This window comes from Chiloscyllium punctatum, chromosome 16, assembly GCF_047496795.1.
Source record: "Chiloscyllium punctatum isolate Juve2018m chromosome 16, sChiPun1.3, whole genome shotgun sequence".
NCBI lineage: Eukaryota > Metazoa > Chordata > Chondrichthyes > Orectolobiformes > Hemiscylliidae > Chiloscyllium > Chiloscyllium punctatum.
In genome coordinates, this window is record NC_092754.1 from 12,907,422 (window position 1) to 12,933,632 (window position 26,211).

A 26,211-nucleotide genomic window follows, 5' to 3' on the forward strand; every position below is an offset into this window, starting at 1 on the left:
TTCAAGAGAAACTTCCATACAAACCCACCCTCCCATTCCCCCACCCCTCGCGTGTCGACCCGAGAGGTTGAGAAGTTGGAAAGAAACACCGACAAAAAAAAATAAATAAAAGTTACCGAAGTTGATGAAGAGATATTTAACTTTTTTTGTTACAGAAAAATATAGCGAGGGCCATTGCAAAGTATAAGCAGTTTTTTCCACAGTGTTAAATAGTGGGCGCTAGAGCACCATTGAACAGCGGCAAGTTGCTAGCGAACTACTCGTCTCTGGTTTGAAAGGGGGTCAAAATAATAGGGGAGTCTGTTTCTTAGACTGAGTACCATTAGGAGCTGAGCCGTACCGGGGTTTCTGAGATACCAGGCATCATTATTTTAGAGGCTGCTTCGGGCAATTAGCAATGCGGGAGAGAACCGTGCAGGATCGGGTTGGAGAAACATAGCTGACAAGTTTAAACTTTCAATTTAACAATTCCAGATCGTGAAAACGGTATTTTAAAAGGAGCTAGTCTGGAGGTTTGGAGGGGGCTTTTACAAAGCGTTGCCGTCTTTTAAAAAAAAAGTAACTTAATCTCTAAAAAAAGTATTTTATTTTCGCTCGTGTTGTGTGAAATGTTTGGAGCAGCGCTGAATATTAATCTTTAACTCAAAGCCGGAAGAAAAGCATGTACGTGCGTGTGTAAAATGAAATTATATTCACGTGCCAGGCGTTTTTTTGTGAGGCCGTATGAAGTTTAGATCTGTCAAGGTTTTGGGTGCTTGCTGTGTTTTTTGTTAAGGAGATGGGCCCTGCTGTGGTTGGAAAATATCTTTTTTTTTGCCTTTGCTATCTGCTTCCGCCTCTCTTAACATGACCACGCTGCTCAGTCTGAATGCGTATGTGAGTTTGCCCCATTCCTACTTTCACTTTGAAATCTCATCAATTCTAGTCAGTTTATTTTTCTGAAACTATGCGAAAAATAGGAACTCTCTTTAACCATACCGAGTCCTTCTGAAAAGAAAGTTACAAATTACGAAACTTTTTAAGTATGGACTGTCGATCCTGTTAACAGTCACTGCTGTGTACAGACACACGCCTCTAAACTCAGATGTAATAGCGTGTGACACCGTACTTTTTATATGTTTGCATATTCCATATTATATATGTATGTATCTTGAAGCTTTTAATAAAGCTATGGTCTTTGTTGATTGGCATGCCGAGTCATTTACAAAAATAAGAGGACTTTATAGTTTATTTTCTGGTATTTAGGCCAAGTTACTCAAGTTTATACCACCGTGTTGGGAGCACGGAGAGAATATCGTTTAAGTTATTCACTGGGAAGATTTGGTATCCAGAGATCCCTGATTTCAAATCCCTAAAGAGAATAATGAATTATTTAGGGCAGATTTCAAATAGTCTGTTCAACTGCGTGATTATATTTGAAAGTGTAAATGGTGTCGGGAAATGTGTGGGCAATTGTAGTGCGTCGACTTGTGTGTGTGTATGATGTGAAGGCATTTATAAATATTTAACAATCGCAATTAACCACATTAATTAACAATTTGGCTAATGGATTTAAACATCTTTTTTCCCCTCTAGAAATTGGGTATAATTTTATACCACGATTCATTTGTATTACAGTAGATGTTGTCGCTCTCATGCAGCGAAGTTGTTCAGTGAATGGCTGAGTCCTAGCATTTTTCTAAGTTGTTTGTAAATAAATGGGTGTTTAGTCTGCGTGCTACGGTCCCCGCTGAGTTTGGATTAGTAATTATTACCATTAAAAATGATGCGTGTTAAATGCCAACTTCAGACAGTAAGAAAGGCGCATTTATTTGAACCAGCAGTTACGATTAGATTTACGCAGGGCTCGCAGCTAGAAATGGGTTGGATGTGATTTACTTCCAAGATACTGTTCGGTGTGCAAGATGAAGAAAACTGTCGTCTCAAACAGCCGTATTAAACTGGGATTGGGCCGAACCTTTTAGAATGGAAGGACAAGGCGCACGTATTAAAAATTACTGGCTCCTCAGATCGGACTGATAATATGTCATCCTCCCACTCTGATTTTCCTGATGGGGGTTGTGTGAGTAGTTGAGGGTGGGGGTGGGGGTGGAATAAAAAAACCATTCAACTCAGCATACGGCTAAAAATAAACAAATAAGATTGCCAGACACCACTGCAATAGCACTCAGCTTGTGTATAACAGTGTAATTGTGCGTGGCCACACAGCAACGCTGCCTTGGCGTTTTGTGTACATCTAAAGGTGTGTATATGGATGTCTATATATAATGCATACAACACGTATGTATGCAAACACATTTCAAACTTTGCCAAGTTAGATTTATTTGCATTTCATTTCTGTTTGCCGCTAAGGGGATTTAATACTTCAATCGCAACACTTTTCTAAAAAAAAACAATAAAGCCCAATAGATAGTTTGAATGATTGTTAAATAAAGCACTTGAACAGAGAGAGACAAATCGATGCTCCATCGTTTAACTATCGTTTAAGGAAGTTTTATTCAAGCAGATATTTTACATTCCATGTTCAGGTGAACTTGAACAGCTGTAAACATGGTCACTCGGTAGCTTGAAGTTGAAGGAGCTCCGAGTCATCAGTTATATTTCACGCTCCAGCACCGCGTGTTTAAGTACACGCACATACAGTCAAACATTTGCACACCTGGAAGATTTACAACAAGGGGACCTTTAAGGTTTTAACGTCCTTTTAAAACATCAAGATGCTTATTTAACAGTGCACTACCCAACTCCAACTACCGCCTAGATCAATTCACAAAGGGTTTTTTTTCTAATCTCGTCAGCAATGGACCCTTTCTCTATAGTTTCGACATAATTTAAAAGTGGGATCAGTGTTAAGCTATCAAATCTCTGAAGGCATTTGTACAGATTTAAAGGACGAAGTGAAACAAATATCATAGGTGTTGTAATTATAACGTGCCAATGGTTTGTTATAGATTGGATTGCAAATTCAGTCAGACTCAGGGCTGCATTACACCAAACGGCTTCTGGCAATTTTTTTCCCCGTCAGATGTGGGGATTTTTAAATAGCAGATGGGAGTGCTAATTGCTAGCGTTTTATGATTCGATGTTTAGAAGATAATGGATTGTTTATTAAAACCAAGTAATTGAAACAGTAAACAAAGAAGTTGTGGAAGATTTGGATGTTTAACTGCTGTACGAGGGAAAGTGGCCACGGTAATGGGTTTCCAATAAAGCAATTACTGCACCCGGGGGCTGTGGGGCTGGAATCAATGCGGACAGGACACATTTCACATACAGGGGAGGGAGCTAGTGATTAGAATGCTCTTAACGTGAAATCGAGTTGTTTGTCACAATAAGAGAAACTGACAAAACAGAATGGGAGCTGGGGAAAGAAAACAGTTCTCGATAATTAAGGGAAATTGGAATAGCAAATCTGATCAATGCGAAAATTGACGTTTTCAATAAAAGTTGGCGAAAACTTTATTTCCAACCTCCTGACCCTCGGAGTGATGACAAGGTCCGAATTCATGGGGAAACGTTTTGCTTGTGCAGTCACAAGATGATAACTCAATCCCATAACTCTCATTTAAAAAGATTTTCATTTACACATTCAGGAGATTAACGCTTGTTTCTGGGGTTCGAGAGGATATGCGATTAGGAGAATTATTGCTACATGTAGCCATTTCAATCAATTAGATTTTTAAAAATATCCGGCACTCATTATATCTCTTCATCTACACCGACAGCTTATATCCAATTAGTTGTTAGCGTTTCTTCATATTTGGTCTGCCTTGTAAGTTATATTTGTGATCTTTCAACGCGTCCGACACAGGTTTAAAAGCAAATTAATTTTATGTCCTATCCTCGTTTCTAGAGTAATCATGACTTCACTACGCCTTCCAGAAAATAAACCGAACAGTGTAGATGTTGGCTTTGGCTCGGTGAAATCAACATGCTCTGGAAACATTGTTTTTGAGTGTGGGATTGTCTAGTTAAGCAGCTAACTTGCGAAGCCGTGTTTGCTAGGTTTTTAGAATTCACTGTCAGTATTGAATGTTGTTCTGTTCCTGGCTACATTCTTCTATTTTCTGACTCCTCCCCCGGGCCAGTTCTGCTCCCCGCCTCATCCCCCATACCCCCACAAAAACACAAACTGCCCATCCCCCCCACGCCCCCCTCATCCCCTCACTACACCCCATTACCTTGCTTGATTTCCTTACATAATCTGACTTGGCAATCAGACATTTTTTCGGAGTTACAAGCGAGCAAGTATGCTGCTATAGTAATCGGGTCAGAGTGCAGGGGGGGAAGCAGATAGGAGCTGGGGCGCACTTTCTCTTTCCTATCCTGCACTCGTCCAGTATTTCAGCCAAGATTTCTCTTCCCCCTCTCGCACTCTATCTCCCCGCCTTTCTCTTGCTTTCTCACTATTTCGTGCATGTTCGCCTTCTCTCCATTTCCCCTTCCTCTGCTTCTTCCTCTTCCCATCTATAATCCATTTTATCCATATCGACAGCTGTCCATCTTTTCACCCACTTTCTCTCACTCGTTGCTTCAAACCGTTTATTGTCGGTAACGCTCCTTTATTTACCATGTTTGTTATCGCTGCCCATACCTCTACCTTGACCATCTTTCTCTTTCTCTCTCTCTTCGCTAGCAGAAATAGCTCATTAATCGCTCCTCCGTCTCACACACAAAAAAACCCCACGAATTTACTGCACATCACAGCGACAATTCCAGTTTTCGCCCTTCAGTTTTCACGTTGACTCCTGTAATCTTTCGCACTCTGAATACATCACAATCTCTCTCATACACACAGCAACAACTGACGTGTGTGTGTGTGTGTGTCGGGCAGGGGGTTGCAAATTATAGGTAATCGTTTTTTGCTCTCTAGATTTTCCTACTTCTGGATAGATGAGGCATGTCTGAAACCTCTACCAATGCAATCAGTACGATTTTGCTATCAGTTGATGCGGTTTATGTGTAGAAGCTGAATTCATACTGGACTGTTCCACCAGACAAATGAGATATAGTGCTTGCCTGAATATTTTCACTCACAAATCTACAGTGTTGCAGCCCCACTCCAACACAACCACCGGCAGCAAGACGCAGTTGCATAGGCATGCGCTCTCACAGGCGCACTCACTCAATGAACTGCACACTTACTCCCAAACACACACAGCCATGCACACAGAGTCACATCAACAGCTGAATACATGTATGAAAATTCTCACATTCGCTGAAGTAGTCGAACTCACACAAACCCGGAGACACACTGTAACATAGGTTCGCATATAAATTTGTAACACACTTTTAAGCGTGCTTCAATTTAACACATCCTCCTCTTTCTGAGAACATGCTCAGATCAAATTTCAGGTGTAAGCTTCCCGTCTGGAAGCTGGTAGTTTTGGATTGTTCTCACACACCTCTAACTTCACAATAAGCATTCCAGTTCGTGTAATGGACAGTGTTGGCTTTTTGTTCTGTGTATAAGCACTAAATTATATTCAGACATGCGAGAGATTATTATAAATTGCACACACACAGTAGATGGTACGCATTAATAACTGCAAATAATAAATAATTATGTAATAACTTTTGATTAACACAAGTTTACAACACAATAAGAAGATATGAAGTAGAAATTTCACAAGCATCAAATACAAAATTAAAAATGCAAGCAAAACGCCACCATTAAAACAGTTTCAGGTGGTACATGTTCTTGCCGTGCGACTGCAATGTTAAAATGGGATTTGATCACAATGATCTGAACTCTCAAAAGGTATTCTTTCCCAGATTGGACTATTTTTGAAATTTTCTCAAACACCGTTAAGACAGCAGATCTCAGTTACGCAGCGTCTTCTCACGTTTGATACATTTTATTAGATATTTGCATTTTTTTCCATTTTATGAAACAGTTGTTTCAGAATGTTGTTAAAAATCTATTTCGAACAAGAAACCTGATATTTAACATCGTGTTGATCTTTGAATGCAAAGCAAATATTTTTTAAGGTGAAGCCGCTTATAAACAGAATCTGTGATGTCGGACGTAAATTATTTTCCCCAATGCTGTGTAATATTTTTTTTCTGAGGAGAGGACGGTGGGGTTGTAATGCTAGTGAGTAGCAGTTTTCATTGTGAAGATTAAGGTGAGTTTCCTGTCGCACTGTGCGGGAAATAAGCAGGTTTTGGAACGTTCAGGATCCTCAACATTCCTTTAGCACGTACCTTTAAATTGGAAAGTCCCAGGGACATCTGTTAGGATTACTCTTTTACAGCTCAGCACAAGTTTAACCCCCATGGTCTGTGCACCCCTTCGCATGTATTAATGAGTGTGATAAACTCACTCTGATCTGTGTAATAATTTTTACAATTTGGGAGCGAGTTTTGTTGATCATTAAGTGCACCTGCTGAAGTCTTAACATATCCAATAACAGACATTTCCCAACGCTCCAACCGCAACCATATACAAGCAGTGGAGGATAATGTCTTATCTAAAATACATTACACATACACACATAGACATATATTAAACCGCACGTACATTTCACCATCCCAAGCCATCTTATTCTATTGCTTTCTTCTTGAAACTACTGAACAACAGGTAGGTGTCACTTTGAATTTAGACTTAGAGATTTTTGCCATCGTCATGAGTACGTTCTGAGGTCAAGCATGTGTACAAGTCACTCTCTGACACAATAGGCATTACGAATGCAGCAGCCAGTCATGTTATGGAGTGTTTATGTCCCCAGCGCTTCCGCGAAACCAAAAATGATACCCATTAAATGTTGTAACACTTGTTCCAAATCACTTCCCAATCAATTTTACACAACACGTTAAAGTTATAAATTACACGGCGTGTGTGGTGCATAATTTTTGTATTTGCATATTCAGTGCTGATACATCTCTTTATATTTTCATTCTCTATCTCCCTTAGTCACCTAACTTTTTTTTTACAATTCAAAACTAACCCTATTGTTGATAACGCTGGGGGTATTCTGGTGTACATTAAAGATGTGTCGGAGCTGGTAGCGCGTTACTCAGCCCATTTTGTAGCAAAGTTCAGAATTCAAAGTCTACCTCTGAATGTTTACTTAATTAATTAAATGGAAATTATCCGAATTGCAACGAGTGACCGACCCTGTCGTTTTCTCCCCTCTGTTGCTGCCCAGTTGCCGACGTCTGGTCAAAACATACTCGCACAAATAGTATTTAGGGAGGGTAGGTTTTGCAAGCTGCAGCCCTTGCACATAGTTATGGACATTTGGTTCATTGCACAATTAATGCATTCGAAGGTCGCTTGAGGAATGACGATTTATCGTACATAAGGCATAGATATTGAAGCTGCAGTTGTGTTTTGTGGCTGAGAGTTGCTCATTCGGTTTGCATGCTCGTGTCATGTCGTGTCTGCATTACTCCCCGCAATGTCCCAATGTGAAGTGAGCTGGGTCATAAACTACCGTCTTCGGCGAGAAAACGTGTTGCTGGCATTACAGCGTGGAATGCAGACATTCGAAATGTTTTCAGCAAAACGATTTCTACAGTTATCCACAGCCCAACTGAGAAACGGAGAAGCTGTCACTGCATTGCAAGACTTAACAACAATTTACAATGTAACATTCTAAATATAGGATCTGAGATGCTGCTCTTCAGTTGAAAGGCTTAGATAAGCATACATTTAAACATATGAAGCATGTTTAAAATTTGGGAAAATTAATGTATTCAGGCCCTGGCAGGACAGACATTGTTTTAATTTCGAATCTTTTGTGCACTTTGAACTTCTTTTTTCCCTTCGAATATCTGGATTACCTGAGCTACCTATCGATTTTAGGCAGCATTTGGACAATTTCAAATCTACCCCAGCTCCCCTCACTCCTCATGGTATCTCTGTTATGGGGGGGGGGGGGGGCTCATATGACTTAATGCATATTAAAACACAACGATATGTTCCATAGGTAGGACGAATAGATTTAGAAACTGATAGACATCAGTTTAAAAGCAATGACACCGAGGAACCACTCCTCTTGTGAATACATAACAATCGGGCAATTCTTCTGGCCAGTAAGTTTGAAAAATAAATACGCTTTCGTGATTCATTCCGGGCAAGCTTGAGTCTGGATAATGAAGCTGGGGAGAAAATATTATGTCTGTAAGCGTGTTTGCAGGTTGAGTACTGATGGATGAGATGTTTAACAATTCGTACGTCAGTCTGAGCACTTGATTTGAGGATCTCATTCTGTCAACCCCAAAGCAACCTCGAAATCATCTTTCTTTTATCAGTTGTCTACTACTCCCCCAACTTCGTGATTTTTTCATTTCATTTCATCTTCTACCATTATTTGCATAGTTGGCTGTTGAGTGTAAGAGTTGAACTCTTAATTGAGATTTGAAGACTTCCATTAGACATTAACTTAATAAATGTGAGCATCTTAAATCACAGATCCATGCGGGCGGAGGGGGGGGGGAGGGGGGTGGGGGTGATGTTGGGGAGATGGCACAGGGGAAGTTAAGAGAGCTCATTGGGTTGGATTTGCACTAACTACTGATATCATCAGTCTTTTTAAATTCATTATGTTTTTATGCATTGCAAGACATTGCAGATCTAATACATGGGAACTGGGTTGTCAGTCCAGGTACTGGATTAGTGGTGCTGGAAGAGTGCAGCAGTTCAGGCAGCATCCAAGGAGCTTAAAGGTTGTCAGTCCAGGTATTTCTCTGACCTGTATCTCTCAGTTCCGGCAAGTTTAAATCTTCCTTAAGGATTGAAAATGACCTTGAGGCCTAAGTCTTTGAATTGCCCAAAATTCTTGGACTGGTTTATGGACAGCAAGAATTTTCATGATGGTCTACAATTGACATTTTCTAGTAATATTTTAGTGTGTTACGGTAGCAAGCTATAACTAATAAAGAGTAAAAAGTTTCCTCCTGCAGTGGCAAGATTCCCTTACAAGGTGCACCATCTTATTTTCCTTTAAATAAATCACAATGTCACATGAATTAGTTTCTTTGAAACTAATCATAAATGCTATGGAAATGGACAAGGGTGGGGAGGGGGGGGAGGGTGGACCCTTTGGACTATCAAAGGACACAATGATCTTATAAAATTGATTTATCTTGTTTGTGACAATTACATAGATTTCAAGTTACTAGTTGACATTTCAAAATAATGCCCCACCAGCAGCATCCTTCTGCATTTAAGATGCTGATCCATAACCCTCAGTGTGTACACAACCCACTGTGCGCTTTAACATTTTATTAAGCACCTGGATGAAGGATCATTGCCTGTCATAAGAGCAGGGGTGAAATAAGAAAAGGAATTATACGTGGATGCCTAATTTGGAGTTTTGAAGCAATAGGTTTTTAACCAAAAATCACATTCAAAACATTCAGAAGCATTGTTCAGAAATCATCCTTGAGGAAGTTGGGTCATCAAACTAATCACTCATCTAAGGCAAAGTGATTTTGGCTTATACGATAGGAGGTTGTATACCTTAACTGAGATGAGAGAGAAAATTAGGAGATCATGTACAAGTGCCTATTTCTGAGTCATAATCATTGCTGTATCAGGTAGGCAGAGCCAAAAATCAGAGAAAAAAAACTTGCCAAATGACCACTATTCCTGACAGCTGCCTGAGAGGATTATTGGCAGATCCCTAGATTCAGAAACATGCCCAATACATGGATATTAGGAAATTGGAGGAAAGAAGCAAAAACAATATTTGGCCAAATATTTAATCTTTTAACTCAGAGATTTCAGACCAAATCTTTTATTCTACAGGTAGAAATTAGAGCAATTTATAAGTCTTAAAATAATCTGTATGAGTTTTGACACTGACAAAGTCAGCGACTTAATTTACAGTTAAATGCTTCATTTGCAACAGTCGTTTGTTAATGAGAATGCTTTCAGAATATTCAAACATACTCAGATTTTCATGTAACATTTTGTAAAAGTGATACAGCTGAGTGTTGAGCTTTATCCTGCCCCCATCTTTTACATTTCAACATTGGGCAAGAATGCAATTTGAAATTTGACGATGACTTGAGACAGAGAGTCAAATGCCCTGGTCTAATTTTAATCACATAAGTTTTACATATATGTAGTAAAAGGTAATAGTTCATAAAGTAGGAGAACATTGCACAATTCAATCAGAATCTGAGAATTTTGTATTTCTTAGACTTGCTTGCTTATTGTTCTTATGTTAAAAAGCACCACATACTGTATTAAATATTTCTCTTAAATCAGCAAAAAACCTAATCTGGAGAGTCTCTTCTGAAGCCATTCAGCTGTTAGTGTGGCCTTCCTACATATGCATTATTAAGCCTCTAAATATAGAGGGGGTAGAGGAAAATTTGAAAGGCCTGGGACAGCGCTGCCTTGTGTGTGACTGTACACTGGTATGAATTTCTGTAATTGAGACTAATAACAGCTGCAATGTCTCAGCTCCCTCAATAAAAATTGACAAAGTGTTAGGTTGTCAGAAAAATTAGTGGTATTAAATTTGAGATCCAGGAATACCAGCAATTAGCAAAAGGGTAAGAAAATATTGCTATTGAAATACTATGCTGTAGCTGCAGCTTAATTGTATAGATAGCATTTTAGCAGGGACCAAGTAGAGTTCCTACTCTTTTTGTTATGATCACCTGAATAGGATTGTTCCAAACTCAATGAGTGCTGTGGTTAAAAGCAGTATTATTTCCCAACAAATTTATCGTAAAGTGTCATCGTGCATCAATTAAGTGAAGCATTCCGGGTATCAGCACCGACTGTAACACCAGAACACCAGAATGACCATATTGGAAGACACTGGTTAAATTTCTCACAATGCATATGGAAGAATATATGTATAGTTGCTGGACAAGCATAGATGATCCCCATTATTGAACCTCATCTTCATCATACATAGATGATGGCCACTTAGATAACAGAAGCTGTGCAGCGTTTGGGGAAACCATATCCTCGCAAGGAGATAAAACTTACAGAATAAAAATAGCAAGATTTGATTTTTTTTAAAAGCCTCTTGCAAGTTTAATGTCATTAGAATTCCTCGGTGAGTTATTAAGTTTTAACATCTAGAACAAAGAAGGAAATTGTTGTTTTTAAGTACACAAAAAGGGCTGATAATTCCAAATGTTCTCCCATATGATGCATTGTCCAAGACAAGATGCATTATTTATTACAAAATATCTAACACTTTGTTTTTGACTAAATATGAAGGCTAGACTTTTGGTATGAAGTCAACCAAATATATAGCTGGGACAAATTAAAAGTGAAGCTTTGCTGGCATCAATTTAATTCTATATTTTTCATAATATTCTTGGCTGCATGTGATATTTCCAGCTTTGGTGATGGAGGGATTGCAATTGTTTTGGCACTCAGCTTCTAAAGGCTTACCAACTCGAGTGTTTTAGACGAGAGACTGTCAGCTCTTTTGATTTTGAGTCTTTAAACAATTTAGGAAGTCAATGGTAAGCAGATAATGTCAATCAAAGTTCTTTCATTAAAAGGTAGTTTAAAGTTTCGGTCAGGGGTTGACAAGGACGCGAATTGCAGTCAGCATTTTTAACTGGGTTCAGGAGTATTTAAAGCTGTATCTTTGGATATAAAATGCATTCCAGATCACATTGAGATCCTTTAAAAAGGGGCATACTTGTTAGACTGTCTGCCTGTTGTGAAAAAGTCAAGGAAGTTTTTAGTGTCAATAGATGAAAATCTCTCTCTTATCAGGGTGGTTGCATTAAGTGGAAACAAAAGACATAAAGAAATTATCAGAAGAGAAATTCAAGTCTGTCTGCCTTGTCCTGCTTCATTTTTCATACCATCATGGTTGAAAAATGATTTTTTTCTCTGGCAAGTTTATCATTTGTTGTACGTTCCATTGGTCCCCTTGAGAGCAGTTAGGAGCCAATGCATTTATATGGGTCTGTTGTTGCATGTATACCAGACAAAGTAAGGACAGCAGATTTCCTTTTCTAAAGAATATTAGTGAAAACAACAGAAGTTTGTTTTTGGAATAATCAATGATAGTTTCATGGCCACTATTACTGAGAGTAAAATCAATTATGTACTATTACAGATGGACTTAAATTCGATCAGCAACTATGGTAGCAGTCCCCAAAATGTCAGCTTGGTGATACGGATTATTAATCTAGTCATTTATCACTATGTCATCATTATTTTTATATGATAGTTACTAAACTATAAAATGTATAGAATAAGAAACTATGAAGTTAAATAAATATAATTATCTGCTTGGGTGAAGAGTGTAATCATTTATTCTGGGGTGCCTACATTGTCAGTAAGATCTGATTAACATGAATTATGTTGGGTAGACTGGTATGAGCATTGTACTGGTGTCCTGACTAACATTTTGATTTTGCCACTCAATTTTTTCTCTTCTGGAAAACAAAATATAATTGGCAACAAAAGAAATATAAAAAATAAAATACAAACTTAGGTATTCAAATTGTGATCGTCTGCACTTAGAGTTTCCGTAGTCATTATAATTCTATCTGCCTATTATTGCATGTATGCAGTATTTGTTCTGTATTTATTGACTTTTTAACATTATTCTTGTGGCTGTATGCTAATAAGCATAACACAATTTTCCTCTGGGTTATTGTTTCTTAGAAGTTAGGACAGGTGGTCCTCAGGATTGTGTGATTGCAGAGGACATCTGAAAGTATACCGATATTGAGAGAGGCACATCTGGTCCATCCCCTGCTCTGCGACAATTCCTGACATACACACACATATACGTACAAAAATGTTTGAAAGTCAATCCTGTAGACCGTTTCACGGAAAATATAATAATTATTAAAGGGACACAATTTTCATTGAACTTGCTAAGCGCATGATGCAATGATGTCTATTAAACTATATCAAATTGTGAACTCCTTGACTCTATTTTTCTTCCTTCTTTAATTGTTGAGGTTCAAACACCCAGTGGATCAGCGCTGGATTTGCATCATTTTTCTTCAATAATTTCAACCCTTTGCGATATTCTGCACTATGGCTAATGGTTTTTCAATTAAGCTTGTGTTTTTATTTAAAATGCAAATGAAGAGTTAAAATTCTGAAGTGGTGCATTTTCTGATTCCCTTTGGGTGACACTTGTATGCATTTCCTCTTCCTTTTAGCTTTGGAAGGTCTTTTTTGCATTGATACTTTGTTTGGTTCTAGTATGCTTCCATTTAACATAATTCCATCATTAATATTCTTGTGAACACCACCCCTCTATTCTCAGCAAAGAAATCATTTCATGTTATTGTACTTTATTAACATTTGTCCTGGTGTAGGCAGTACTCAGGAATGTGATGCTGTGTGATTGGACCATTAAAGCAAGGAATGCACAATGTTGTATTGTGCCATTGAAGTGAATCCTTATTTCATTAAAACGTTTTTGTTTTATTAAGCATACAAAGTGTAGCTGTTGTAAACTGGAATACCTTACTGTTGGTGAGTAGGTTAGTGGGTAATTGTAGATTCCTGGCTTCAGGTCAGAAGGAATCAAAATTTCTGTTTTTTTTCTCTCTTTCTGCATTATCCCACACCATCACCCCTCCATCACCTATGCCACCACCCATTAACCACATTTAAAGCATAATGGTATACATAAAATCTTTCATAATTATATTCACATTGATAATTTGAATTTTTTTTTTAAATGCGCCCTTGGAGAAATACCATCTAACATTAATGCTTGTCTGAATTGATTTGGTCCATTTTAACAGGTGTTAAGATTGAAGTTATGCTGTGTGTTAATAGTTGCATTTTAGTATGACATTTGGTATTCTCTAGGTTATGAGGATATTTGTGAGTATGGAACACTAATTGTAATGTAGCAATTGACTTGTTACTGTTGTGATAATTGTTTCTACACATTTAGCTGGACCAATCTTTTAAAGGAGCTGAGACTTTTTAATATGCCAATCTTTTCCAAATCTCTCTTTATATCAAGTGTGTCTAATTATTGCAATGGCAGTAGCTTTTTATAATTTATATTGTAAAGCCATCTAACTGGGATCATTTATCTTCATTTGTAAATGTAACAATCCCCTATGGTCACTTGATGGCTTGTGTTTGATTTCACTGGTGCAGCCTGCAGTGGACACTCTCTTAGATAATTATATTCCACAGTCCTCTTCCATGTGGTGCCAGTATATTCACACAAAGTCTCTGCATGTTTTTTTTCTGCCCCTTTTTATCTTCTAAGAAGCTTACATCATCTCCAGAAAATAGCTCTCAGTTGATAAATTTCACGCAAGCTTTGAACAATCTTCTGAAGAACTGAACCATTTCGGTAACAGTGAGTTCTTAGATTGAATAAAAGCAAAGTTCTGCAAATGTTAAAAGCTGAAATAACAGCAAAGTGCTGGAAAAACTCAACAGGTCTGGCAGCATCTGTGGAGAGAGAAAGAGAGTTAACGTTCTGACTCTGTGTCAAGAACTCGGAAAGAGAGTCATATTGAACTCAGGACTGTAACTCTGTTTCTCTCTCCACACTTGCTGAGTTTCTCCAGCACATTCTGCTTTTATCTCTTGCTCAATATCTTTGTCCAATTCTTTTGGCTAGACTTGACTAAGGCATTAGGAAGCTGAGCTCTATTGCAGATGGAGGAAGCGTAAAAGAGGAAAAATATTAGTTTGAGTTCCCATGTTGGAAATTGCATTGAGGGAGAACAAGAGTCAGTTCAGTTTATTGAACAGCCTGCCTGTGTCCCCAGGGAAGGAACAGAGGGTTATTAGAGAGAGCCTTTACAAACATGCTCAACTATGAGGCAGTACCATTCAGATAGCAAGGCAGAATAGATTGTGGAATTAAAGTTGGAATTTGTTTTCTTCCAGACACTTGTGAAGTTTTTTCTTTGAAACTCCCTTCTTAGCTTGGTCTCTTTTCTGGCAAAAAGCTCCATTCCCAATTATGTGCAAATCAGCAAAGAAAACATGTTACATATTTATTGTTAGCAACATCAAGAAACCATCTCCTAACTTCTTTTGTCTGCACAGACTCTGTTGAGTGATGTTAGCCAAATGTGGTCTCGGCACTTAAAAATGTCAAGAAGTATTTGTAGCCAGAGGGGCAATACGTTCAACAAAAATAAAACACACTTCCAAATGTTTTCTATGGTTTGGTTCTTTATTTCCTGCAAGCATGAAAAAGTAACATTATTATATCAATTGTGTGCAACTTATCGTTTTTAATGTTGTTTTACGTCTGTGGTTTTTTGGTATTTTGTTTTATTGTATGGCTGACTCGGTTTGTTATTCCTGCGTAGATATGTATTAGATTGACTGCAGTTAGCTTTACTTGTGCAGATTAACATTAGTGCTGGGAATTTTGCGTGGTGAGTAACTGAGATGTTGGAAACATGAAGGCTTCAGGTTTGATCCCAGGCCTGCATTGAGTTAGCTGATTGTTAGGTGAGTGTTTGATCATGGCATTCTTAGATTTATTGAGAAAATGTGAGTCCATTGAATTGGATCCAACATAACCTTTTAGCAAAACAATGTTTTCACTAAGGCCTGAATTGACAAATAAGCAATTAATTTGTTAGTATTCTTGTCTCAAAGCAGTTACTTTCAGTCCCACTTTAGAATTTGAGTCTATGATTTAGGCTGACATCAGATACTGCATTGTCTGACTGTCTTTCAGATGAGATGTTAAATCAAGATTCAATCAAATCTGTCTTATTGGGCAAAACAAAATCTCATGAAAAAGCCCAGTACTCTGTGTTTTAGTCAACATTCCTCCATCTGTCAATGCCATCAAAAAACAGATTAACTGGTTGCTTGCCTCTTTGCTGCTTTCAGAATCTTGCTGTACATAAAGTAACTGCGATACTTGTCTCCTTAACAGTGACCAACTTTAGTTCTTCAGGCTTCAGATCCAAAGAATGACGATGAGACATTCTGAAAAATATGATTAGGTGCTGACTAATGAATGTCTGTTCATATTCAGAAATATGTTCTGATCAACGCTGCATCATCTGCATAAGAAAGGGTTACATGGTATTATCCACTTAGCAACAGCAAACACAACCTGTGAGCTCATACCATACCAGTGAGACTGAGGTCTGCTCCATTTCTGTAATGAGAAAACAGACCATTTCATGTTCATGGATGGCTTCCATGGCTGAGAACTTGCTATGCCTTTCCAGTTTTACTTTTATGTGACTCACATTCCACCATCTGTAAATGGTTCAGTGTCCTCTAAATCATTATAGATACACACTCTGCCAGCATTATCCAAACATAAACCTTATAGAGGTTTACAAAATCATGAAGGGCATTGATAGGATAAATAGACAAAGTCTTTGCCCTGGGGTGGGGGAGTCCAGAACTAGAGGGCATCGGTTTAGGCTGAGAGAGGAAAGATATAAAAGAGACGTAAGGGAAAACATCTTCATGCAGAGGGTGGTACGTGTATGGAATGAGCTGCCAGAGGATGTGGTGGAGGCTGGTACAATTGCAGCATTTAAAAGGCATTTGGATGGATATATGAATAGGAAGAGTTTGGAGGGATATGGGCCAGATGCTGGCAGGTGGGACTAGATTGGGTTGGGCTATCTGGTTGGCATGGACGAGTTGGACTGAAGGGTCTGTTTCCATGCAGTACATCTCTATGACTCTATGATTTCAAGTCAAAAGATCAAAACTTATCACCAACTGGGCATTTTGTTGAAATAAACACAATAGTACATTTTAACCTTTCAAATTTGTATGTCCCACTGGATTCAATTGGTAACTCCACAAATTAATATGGCAGTGGACTACAATGAATACATCTCAAGTTCTAAGCATAGTCTTGACTCACCTAAGACACTAATCAGTTGCGATGACATGTACTTGGTTGGGCAACATTCAGTCAGTGGTCTTCTTGATCTTTGTGTTGTGCCTTGCAGCTAGAAAGAATGTGTGTGTGGATGTTGTCCCATGACAAAATTGACCTTGGCTGTGACATCTCCATCTCCCCATATTCAAAAGGTCTGTCAACACCCCACTGTTTCACACTCCCCAGGGCTGTGAGTTAAAAATGAGGAAGAATGGCAAAAATGTCTTAGAAGCTGAAAGTGGACTCTCCTCTGTTTTGTACTGAAGAGGTTAACTCTTTAATGTTCAACTTTCCTGGATGAATTCAGTTCAACATTAAATCACTGCAAGTCTGTTGTACAGCAAAGACAAATATGTTTTGCAATTTACAATGTTTGCATTGCTTGTTAATCCGATCTACTACTGAATTATGGATGGTTTTTTAATGTGGTATGGCAAGTACTTTCAAGTAGCTTAAAGATGCCCCAAATTCGTTCTCCTATGGCTCTTGTTTGTGCAAAAACATACTTGCACTGTGAAACTTAAACTCAGATCACAGAGAGCAGAGACCCTCTGCCTAATGTGTCTGGGCGATGGAAGGATATGCTGGAGAATTGCCCTGACTGAATTTCTCCTGAATTCAAAATGTGTTGTTAGGCAATATACAGTATTGTAACATGCTGTCATATAGTCTGTGAGAAAAAGCAGTCAAGATGGAATCCTAACTTATTCTGGAGGACTATTGTATGCCTTCAAACAGCTGATTGTCCTAGAGAGAAATGGGAGCCTGTGCTGTCTCACCACTCCCCTCCCTCCCCAATCCCCTTCCTCTAGCTGAATAATAATATATGAAAAATAAAGTTATTTAGTTTTTCATACGCATTGTAACATTAAGAAAGTATGAAAATTCACTGTGGCACTCATTGTAATAAGACATCACATAATATTAGGCAGTCCACTTAAAGAGGCAAAACTATAGAAACCATGATCAGCACTTGCACACCAATAACCTTGATAACTGACACTCAGTTTGGGTTCCATTAGGACCATTAGAGCCTCTGACCCCCTGGTCTAAACATGAAAAAAGAGCTGATCTCCAAAGGAAAGATGGAAGTAACTGCCCATCAAAACACCATTTAACTAAATCATTAAAAAGACCTGGCAAGAATCAAGTTGACAAATACTAGGAGGAAAGCTCTTCATTGGTTGGGGTCATATCAAGCAGAAAGGAAGATAGTTCTTGTTGGATACCAATTACCTCATTGCAGGAACTCCTTACAGTGTATGCTGGATAAAACCACCTTCAGTGGCTTCATTAATGGCCTTTTTTTCATCGTATGGTCAGAAGTGGGGATTTTCAATAAGATGCAAAGGTACTGAAGCACTCCATATCTATGTGCAACAAGATTGGGACAGCTTTAAGGCTTGGGTGGATAAGTGGTAAGCAACATTTGTGCACACAGAGCCAGGTAGTGATCATCTCAGACAAGGGAAATCCAGTCTACTCACCTTGACATTCAATGCATTACATCATGAATTCTCTGCTAACAATATCCAGGGGTTAGCCATTGATCAGAAACAGTATTTGTATGGTTGGGTCCAGCTCTAGTAACAACAAGGTTTGGTCAGAAATTGGGAATTCTGATGCAAGTAATTCATCTGACCACTCCACAAACTCTGTCTATTATGTATAAAGGCACAGGTCATGGGTGGAATGGAATACTGTATACTTGCCTGGATGCGTGGGGCTCCAACAATTGTCAAGAAGGTGAACATCATGCAGCTCATGTGGTCAGCAATCACCAACTTAAACATTCTCTCCTTCCATTCCCCATGCACTGTTGTAGAGGTGGGTATTATGTATGAAATATATTACAACAACTCACCAAGACTCTGTCTGGAGCACCTTCAAAAACTGCCATCTCTACCAGCTAGAAGGATAAGTGTTTATGGGATCACTACACACCTGCCAATACTTCTCCAACCACACAATATCCTGTGCCCTGACCTGGAACTGCATCACTGCTCCTTCATTGTTACTGTAAGTCACGTATTAACAGCACTGTGGATTATCCAAACTAGAGGATTCTATGATTCTGTTCTCTGATTCTATGAACTGTAGCAGTTTGAGAAAGTGGTTCAATGTGAGCTTCTCAAGGTCACTTCAACACAGACAAAAATTATTGGCCTTGGCAATGATGCTCACATCACAGAAAACAAAAAAATTAAATTCTCAGTGCCAGTAAAATTGTGTGTATACAGCTTAATGATCCAGCCTTCTGGAACTGGAGAACATTAGTTCCTAGCATTAGAGGACTCCCAACATTCTCTCCAACTTTTTATCTCTTTTTTTATTTGTGTTTGAGACCATTATTATTTTTCTTTTATTTTCCTCATTTTGGAACTGTGAGTTGCAATTGAGAATGGAACTTTGAACAGCAGCCTGTTTCGAAAGAAAGAGATCAAAAAGCTAACACTAGGTGTTGGGATCTGGCCTGGAAAGATAACGTAAGTCAATTACTGCTCTGAGAACATTGTAGATGAACTGGTAGCCTGATGCCATTCTGCTCAGGGACTGGCAGCTGGATAGGTGTTGAATTGATCAATCAAGGGGAAACTGGTGCTAACCAGCCAGTCACAAAGAATGTTGACAAAGAAAGAGAAAAAAACTAAAGGTGAACTGGCTTTGAAGCCTGGGGACAGGAGGCCAAATACTGCTTTGGAATCTTCAGCACTGGGCTTTTTGTTTTTTTCTCTATTTATTCTACAGTAATTAACTTATTGAAAATCCTGAGGAAAGGACCTCAGTCTGTAAGGAATCAAGAAAAGTCTTTGGAGTTCTACAGAAGATGTTTATATTGACTGGTGACTTTAGAATTCATTAAGATACAGTCCAAAATGCCTCAATATAACACATCAGATTTCACAAAGGCTTATATTCTTTGTTGAAATGTCTAATGAACTGGCAACCTATGATTTTTTAGAATTTTTCTCTCAACTGGGTCTGTCTGTTATTGTGTGAGCAGGGGACTGTGTGATTGGGCTCAGTTTGTAGCTATTAATTCTGTGTTCTGCTAAAGTTACATTTTAATAATAAATTGTTACTTTTTGTTTGAGTTATGAACTTGGTGTCTAAGAGTAGTTACTTGTAAAGGCCTGGTTAGGAACAATTCAACAATTTTTAAGGTCATTGAATGTTTAATTTTTCTGTGTTGTGAATCCAGAGTTAGTGAATCAGGTTTGGTCTGGTGTTTTGTCCCTGTGTCATAACAATGTGCAAGACCTTTAAGTACATTTGCTTGACCAAACTTGTGCAGTGACTTAAAAGGACTGACTTGTGCTTGGCTTGTGCAGGAACTTACATGTTTTTGTCCTGCTGCACTGTTTAGAAGGAAATAAAATGGCTCCCATGCATGTACAATGTGACCTTCTGTTACCCAGGCAACAATAAAAAAGAATGATGGATGTAGTGGGCTCAATTTTGGGTTACCATTGGTTAAGAGTACAACTTCCTTCATTGCCTCTTTTGGCATGTTCTATAAGGTCCATTGGTACACACTTCACTGCCTATTTAAAATAGCAACCCCAGCAATCCCATACAATTGTCTCTTCAACCTTCCTTTCCAATGAACGTGCTAGGTGCTAACCTTGCCAATCTCCTTCCTAATAAGTCACTACTTCCAGTACTTACCCAGTGAATTCTGCTAGTCGATCAGTGATCACTGTCCCACCAAATATTTCCCTTCAGCATGTCCATTCATTTATGAACTAAGTGCGAGCCCTCCATGAGCTTAATGTGGATGGTTGCATTGACATCATGGTGTTGATTGAAAATGGGCTGAAGGGTGATGACACATTCTTCTGTAATGAAGCTTATCCATCTGACTCCACCTTCAACCATTGCTCCACTGACCCATAACAGTGGCTCTTATCATCAAATTAGACCTCAACCTTTCTCCCTAGTTGTGACACCTTTTCTTCATTTGTCATATGCCACCTTTCATTTGAAATCTTTGACCCATCCAAGTACCATGAAAACTTTCTTGGTGATGTCTTCACAATTTTCTGTTGTCTAATGCATTGAGAAGAAACTCACCACCTGGATTTCCTGTAAGGAGCCATTATTGATCTAACTTTACTTTACATCTCCCTGACAGAAACAGAGAGGGCAGCAAAGAGGCATTATGATATACTACACTCCCTTCCCACTTAAGCAACATGAACATGAAAATATAAAATGACATGTGCATAAATTCACAGAATAAAGTATGAGTGAATCAATATCAGTAATACCTTAAATTTAACAAAGTTAAAGGGGATCTAAGATGGCGGCGATCTGAGAAGATCGCACTGCAGAGCTTCGCATCGCAGCAGGAGCAGGATGGTCCTTTAACCCACCCAACCCAGGTCTTCAGGATTTCTTGGGGAGTTGGAAAGATTGTGGAGCCCCAAGAAACATTTAAAAATTGACTTACCTGTATTCTCAGCTATCCAGAAATGCCTAAAAAGGGAGGAGGAGCATCTGAGGCCGGGCCTGCAGTTCAGCCTGCAGCAGCCTCGGAGCAGATTACTCTCCAGGACCTGGTGAACCAGCTCTCGAAATCTCGCGAGATGTTGGGGAAACAGATTGAAGAGAAGCTGGCTCCAGTCTCTCTCATGCTGCAGAAGCATGAGCAGCAGCTGGGAGACCTGGAGAAGAGGACGGATGAGGTGGAGCACAGGGTCACAGTGGTGGAAGCGGATGCCAGTTCATTCAAGGAAGAGATCCAAGCCCTGAAGACGCAGGTTCATAATTTGCGTGACCAAGTGGATGATCTTGAAAACAGGGGCAGGAGAAAAAACATTCGGATCATTGGTCTGCCTGAGGGTAAGGATGGTGAGCGGCCTGCAGAATTTGTTGAAGATTGGCTTCCGAAATTCCTTGACTTGGAGACTGGCATGAGAGGATTGAAGATAGAGAGGGCTCACCGGGTCGCAGCACGGAGATTGGGTCTGGATCAATGCCCTTGTCCTTCCCTTGTGCGGTTCCATCATTACCGGGATAAGGAGAGAGTCATGGAGGCTTCCAGACTCCAGGGGAAGGATCCAAAGGCCCTAATTTACAAGGGGTCTAAGATCATGTTTTTTCAGGACTTTTCAGTGGTGGTGATCCAGAAACAAAAATCGTATGATGGTGTCAAGAGAAGATTGAAGGAGCTTGGGATTCAGTACTCCCTGAGATATCCAGCAGTGCTACAGATCACCTTAGATGGACCCATGCATCTCTTTGACACATCGGAGAAGGCAAGAGACTTTGTGGGAAAACTAACCTAATTTAAACAATTGTAGTGTGCATAAATATTGTTGCTTGGGTATGCGTTTATCATTCTGTAAAATAAATGGAGGAAATCCAGTTGGAACTTTGTTTTTCCCCTGTTTTTTAACCTCTATTGATAATAATTTGGTTCAAACTATGTCTGGCGGTGGTTAAGATGTACATTTTAAATTTCTAAGCTAGGACATACCAAAGGATGGGTGGGGTATTTATTCCCCTTTATTTTTTCCAAAAGAATGTTTTTTTATTCATATTGATATTCTATGGGGTGTTTATTCTTCTTAGCTTGTGCTTGCGACGCGGCTCTAGCTGGGAGAAGTGAAGGTGGCTGAGGTGGTTAGATGCCTATTTATGGGCAGTTCGGGATGGGTAGTAACCCCTTCCGGGCAGGGGGTGAGTTCCCCTCCTCAGCGCTATTGGCGCTTTATATGTTGGTTTGATTTCTGGTTTTTGTTGTTTTTTATTTTTAATAATTTTGTATGTTTGTTAAATGTAGTGGTTTTTGTTTATGTAGTTTTTATATTTGGTGGACCATGCAACACTAAAGCTCAGCAATTTGTGGTTCGGGTTCCTCCTCTGTGGAATTTAAATGTAATTGCAGAAGATTAAGGCTAATGATTTGATTAAATGGTGCACCTGGAATATCAAGGGAAGTCACTCACCAATTAAGAGGAAGAAGGTACTCTTGAGTCTTAGAAAGGAGAAGGTAGATATTGCTTTGTTACAGGAGACAAGGATGTTACATTTGGATGACAAGGACCATCTGAAATTACAGCAGAATGGCTTTGACCGAGTTTATTTTTCATCATTTAATACCAGAAGTAGGGGAGTGGCTATATTGATAAGGAAAAATCTCTCATTTAAATTGTTGGAATGTGTTAAAGATACATGCGGGAAGTTTGTAATTCTTAAAGCCTTGATAAATGGGGAAGAATATGACATTTTAAATGTTTATTATCCCCCAGCTCATCCTCTTAAATTCTTGGTAGATGCTTTTTCTAAACTGATAAGTCTCACGTCTTGGCACATCATTACAGGGGGAGATTTTAACTGCCTCATGGACCCCACAGTAGACAGGTTGCCTAAAGGTCCCTCGATACCCTCTGCACAAACTAAACAGTTAATGGGTTTGTGTGGGGAATTAGGATTGGTGACGTCTGGAGGTGTCTCCACCCTACAGGTAGGGATTTCATGTTTTTCTCCAATCCGCACAGATGTCACACAAGGATTGATTTTTTTCTGGCCCCTGCGGTAACCCTGGATCTGGTGACATCCCATACGATTGGTAATATCGCCATCTCTGATCATGCTCCAGTGTACCTTATGGTTAAAATTAAGGATGTTACAGTGGATTCAAGGTACTGAAGAATGGACCCCTTTATTCTCATGGACAGCAAGTTTGTGGAGTATTTCTCTAGGGAATTTCAGGCATTCCTAGACATCAACATAAGCTCGGTTGATAGCTCATCTGTTCTCTGGGAAACTGCCAAAGCTTATGCCAGAGAGTTAGTTTTTCATATTCCACAAGTAGGAAGTGGCAGAAGGGTGAGCAGCAACGTCTCCTTGAAGCAGCCAAGAAGGCCTATCTTGACAGACCCTCGTTGGTCAAACTAGAGGATTAAAAGGAGCTGGCTTTTGCAAAGCAAAGGTTATATGAGCATGGTGACAAGCCAGGCAAATACTTAGCATACCTTGTCAGAAAGACAAGTGCCCCACAAACCATTACAGAAATTAGGGAAGGGTCTGGGAACGTAACATGTGATTCTAAAAAGATTAATGTGGCGTTCCAGAGATTCTACTCTAAGTTATATCAGTCTGAGAATTGTGAGGAGGGGCAGGCCAAAATGGAATCCTTTTTAAGGGATCTGAAGCTCCCGGGTGTGACTCCCGAACAACAATCCTTTCTCAACGCCCCATTATCAGAGCAAGAAGTACAGGAAGCTGTGAGGCAGCTTCAGAGTGGAAAGGTGCCCGGTCCTGATGGACTTCCCAGTGAATTCTATAAGGAATTTATAAGTTTACTGTCAGGCCCGATACTGCATACGTTTAATGATTCATACTGTCATGTTTGTCTCCCACCATCTCTGAGAGAGGCCAATATTTCACTTATACTTAAAAAAGGGAAGGATCCGGAAGACTGTGCTTCATATAGGCCCATCTCGCTCTTAAATGTGGACTTTAAGATCCTCTCTAAGGCACTTGCGTTAAGGCTGGAGACTGTGTTACTGTCTATTATTAAAGAGGATCAAACGAGCTTCATAAAGGGTCGCCGATCCTCCAATAACGTTAGGAGGCTGCTTAATGTAATTCAAGCATGCCAACAGCAGTCAATACAGGGATTGGTGATTTCTTTAGATGCAGAGAAGGCATTTGACCGAGTTGAGTGGCCGTACATTTTCTATACTCTAGACCGGTTTGGTCTGGGCGAAGTTTTCAGAAGATGGGTAAAGGTTCTCTACAAGTGTACCTCTCGCTGCGGTCATTACCAACGGGGTACGATCAAGCAATTTTAATATTTCTAGGGGCAGCTGGCAGGGCTGTCCCCTTTCACCATTACTTTTTACGTTGGTGATTGAACCGTTGGCAGAGGCCATTCGTGGGGATCTCAATATATCAGCTCCAGAAGTGGGGTCAAAATTACATAAGAACTCGCTGCATGCAGATGGTGTTTTAATTTTCTTGACAAATCCAGCAGTCTCAGTGCCTCACCTGATACAATGCATTCACGCGTTTGGCGCCTTTTCAGGGTATAAGATTAATTTTGCTAAATCAGAGGCTATGCCTATGGGTGGTCTTGTGAAAGATTTGGCTCTTGAGAGTGACTATAGATTCCCATTTAGGTGGTCACAGGAGGGTTTTGTGTATTTGGGCATATTCGTTACTCTAGTTCTGGATTCCCTGTTCAAAGCCAATTTTACTCAATTATTTGAAAAAATTAAACAAGATCTCCAAAGATGGGAGGCACGTCCAGTCTCATGGTTCAGTCGGATAGCGCTTATTAAGATGAATATTCTCCCTCGTTTGCTATACCCTATACTGATGCTCCCCCTGATTTTCAATAAACGAACACTCAGGAGACTGAACAGTTGGTTCAGCTCCTTTATCTGGCACCGTAAACGGCCCCTCATTAAATTAGCCAAACTGCAGTTGCCTCACAGATTGGGGGGAGTAGACCTTCCGGACATTAAAAATTACCAATTAAGCTCGCTTTTGACTTATGTAAGTGATTGGGTTTGTGGGGACCCTCTTTCAATATGGCTAGATATCGAAGCTTCCGAGGCAAGGTGCCCCCTTATCAGTTTGCTGTTTTTGGACAAGGTGAGGACAGTTAGGGAATATTGCCATAACCCAATAGTCATCAATACTGTGAAAGCATGGAGGGCAATTCGGCAGAGGGAAGGTAATATTGGCAAAACATCTTTGTTTACACCTTTAGTGGGTATGCCGAGTTTTCAACCAGGTATGATAGATTCAGGATTTAAACGTTGTGCAGCTAGGGGTATATCTTGTATGGGTGATTTATTTGAGGGAGATGTAATGATGTCCTTCGATCAGTTAGTACGGAAGTACGAGTTACTTAATAGAGACCTCTTTCGTTTTTTTCAAGTTAGGGATTTTATTCAAAAAAGGACTACACTTTTGAACTGATCCCTACAAATCTGACATAGAAAGAGGGGTACTAAGGGCTAAGAGTACACTCTCTGTCAGTACTCTATATCACCAATTGGGGGGTGCCACCTCAGATGAGTCTGATCGACTCTGCAAGATGTGGGAAAGAAAGCTGGGTGTTGAAGTTTCTTCAGAGGTATGGGAGGATATTTGGGAGAATGCAAGGTAGATATCAATTTGCAATAGGACCCATGCTTTACAGTTGAAGATTCTCCACTTAGTCCCAGACCGTTTGTCAAAATTTAAACCAGGGGTATCTTCAGCATGCCCCAAGTGCAAGGTCTGCATTGGTACTCTTACCCATTGTTTTTGGCCTTGTGACAGGCTTCAAACATATTGGACCGCTGTGGTGGGTGCAATGAAGAGGATTTTAGGTGTAGGGGTGGAGAAGGACCCTATTTCGCTCCTTTTGGGCCTACCCATTGTATTTCCTGCAGAT

General features: G+C 39.5%; 1 protein-coding gene across 12 annotated transcripts in view; it reads left to right on the forward strand.

Moving 5' to 3' along the window:
* The window catches only part of prdm16 (PR domain containing 16), a 704,876-nt gene that overhangs the window by 1,328 nt on the left and 677,337 nt on the right, over positions 1-26,211 (forward strand). The gene's annotated exons all lie outside the window — the stretch shown is intronic.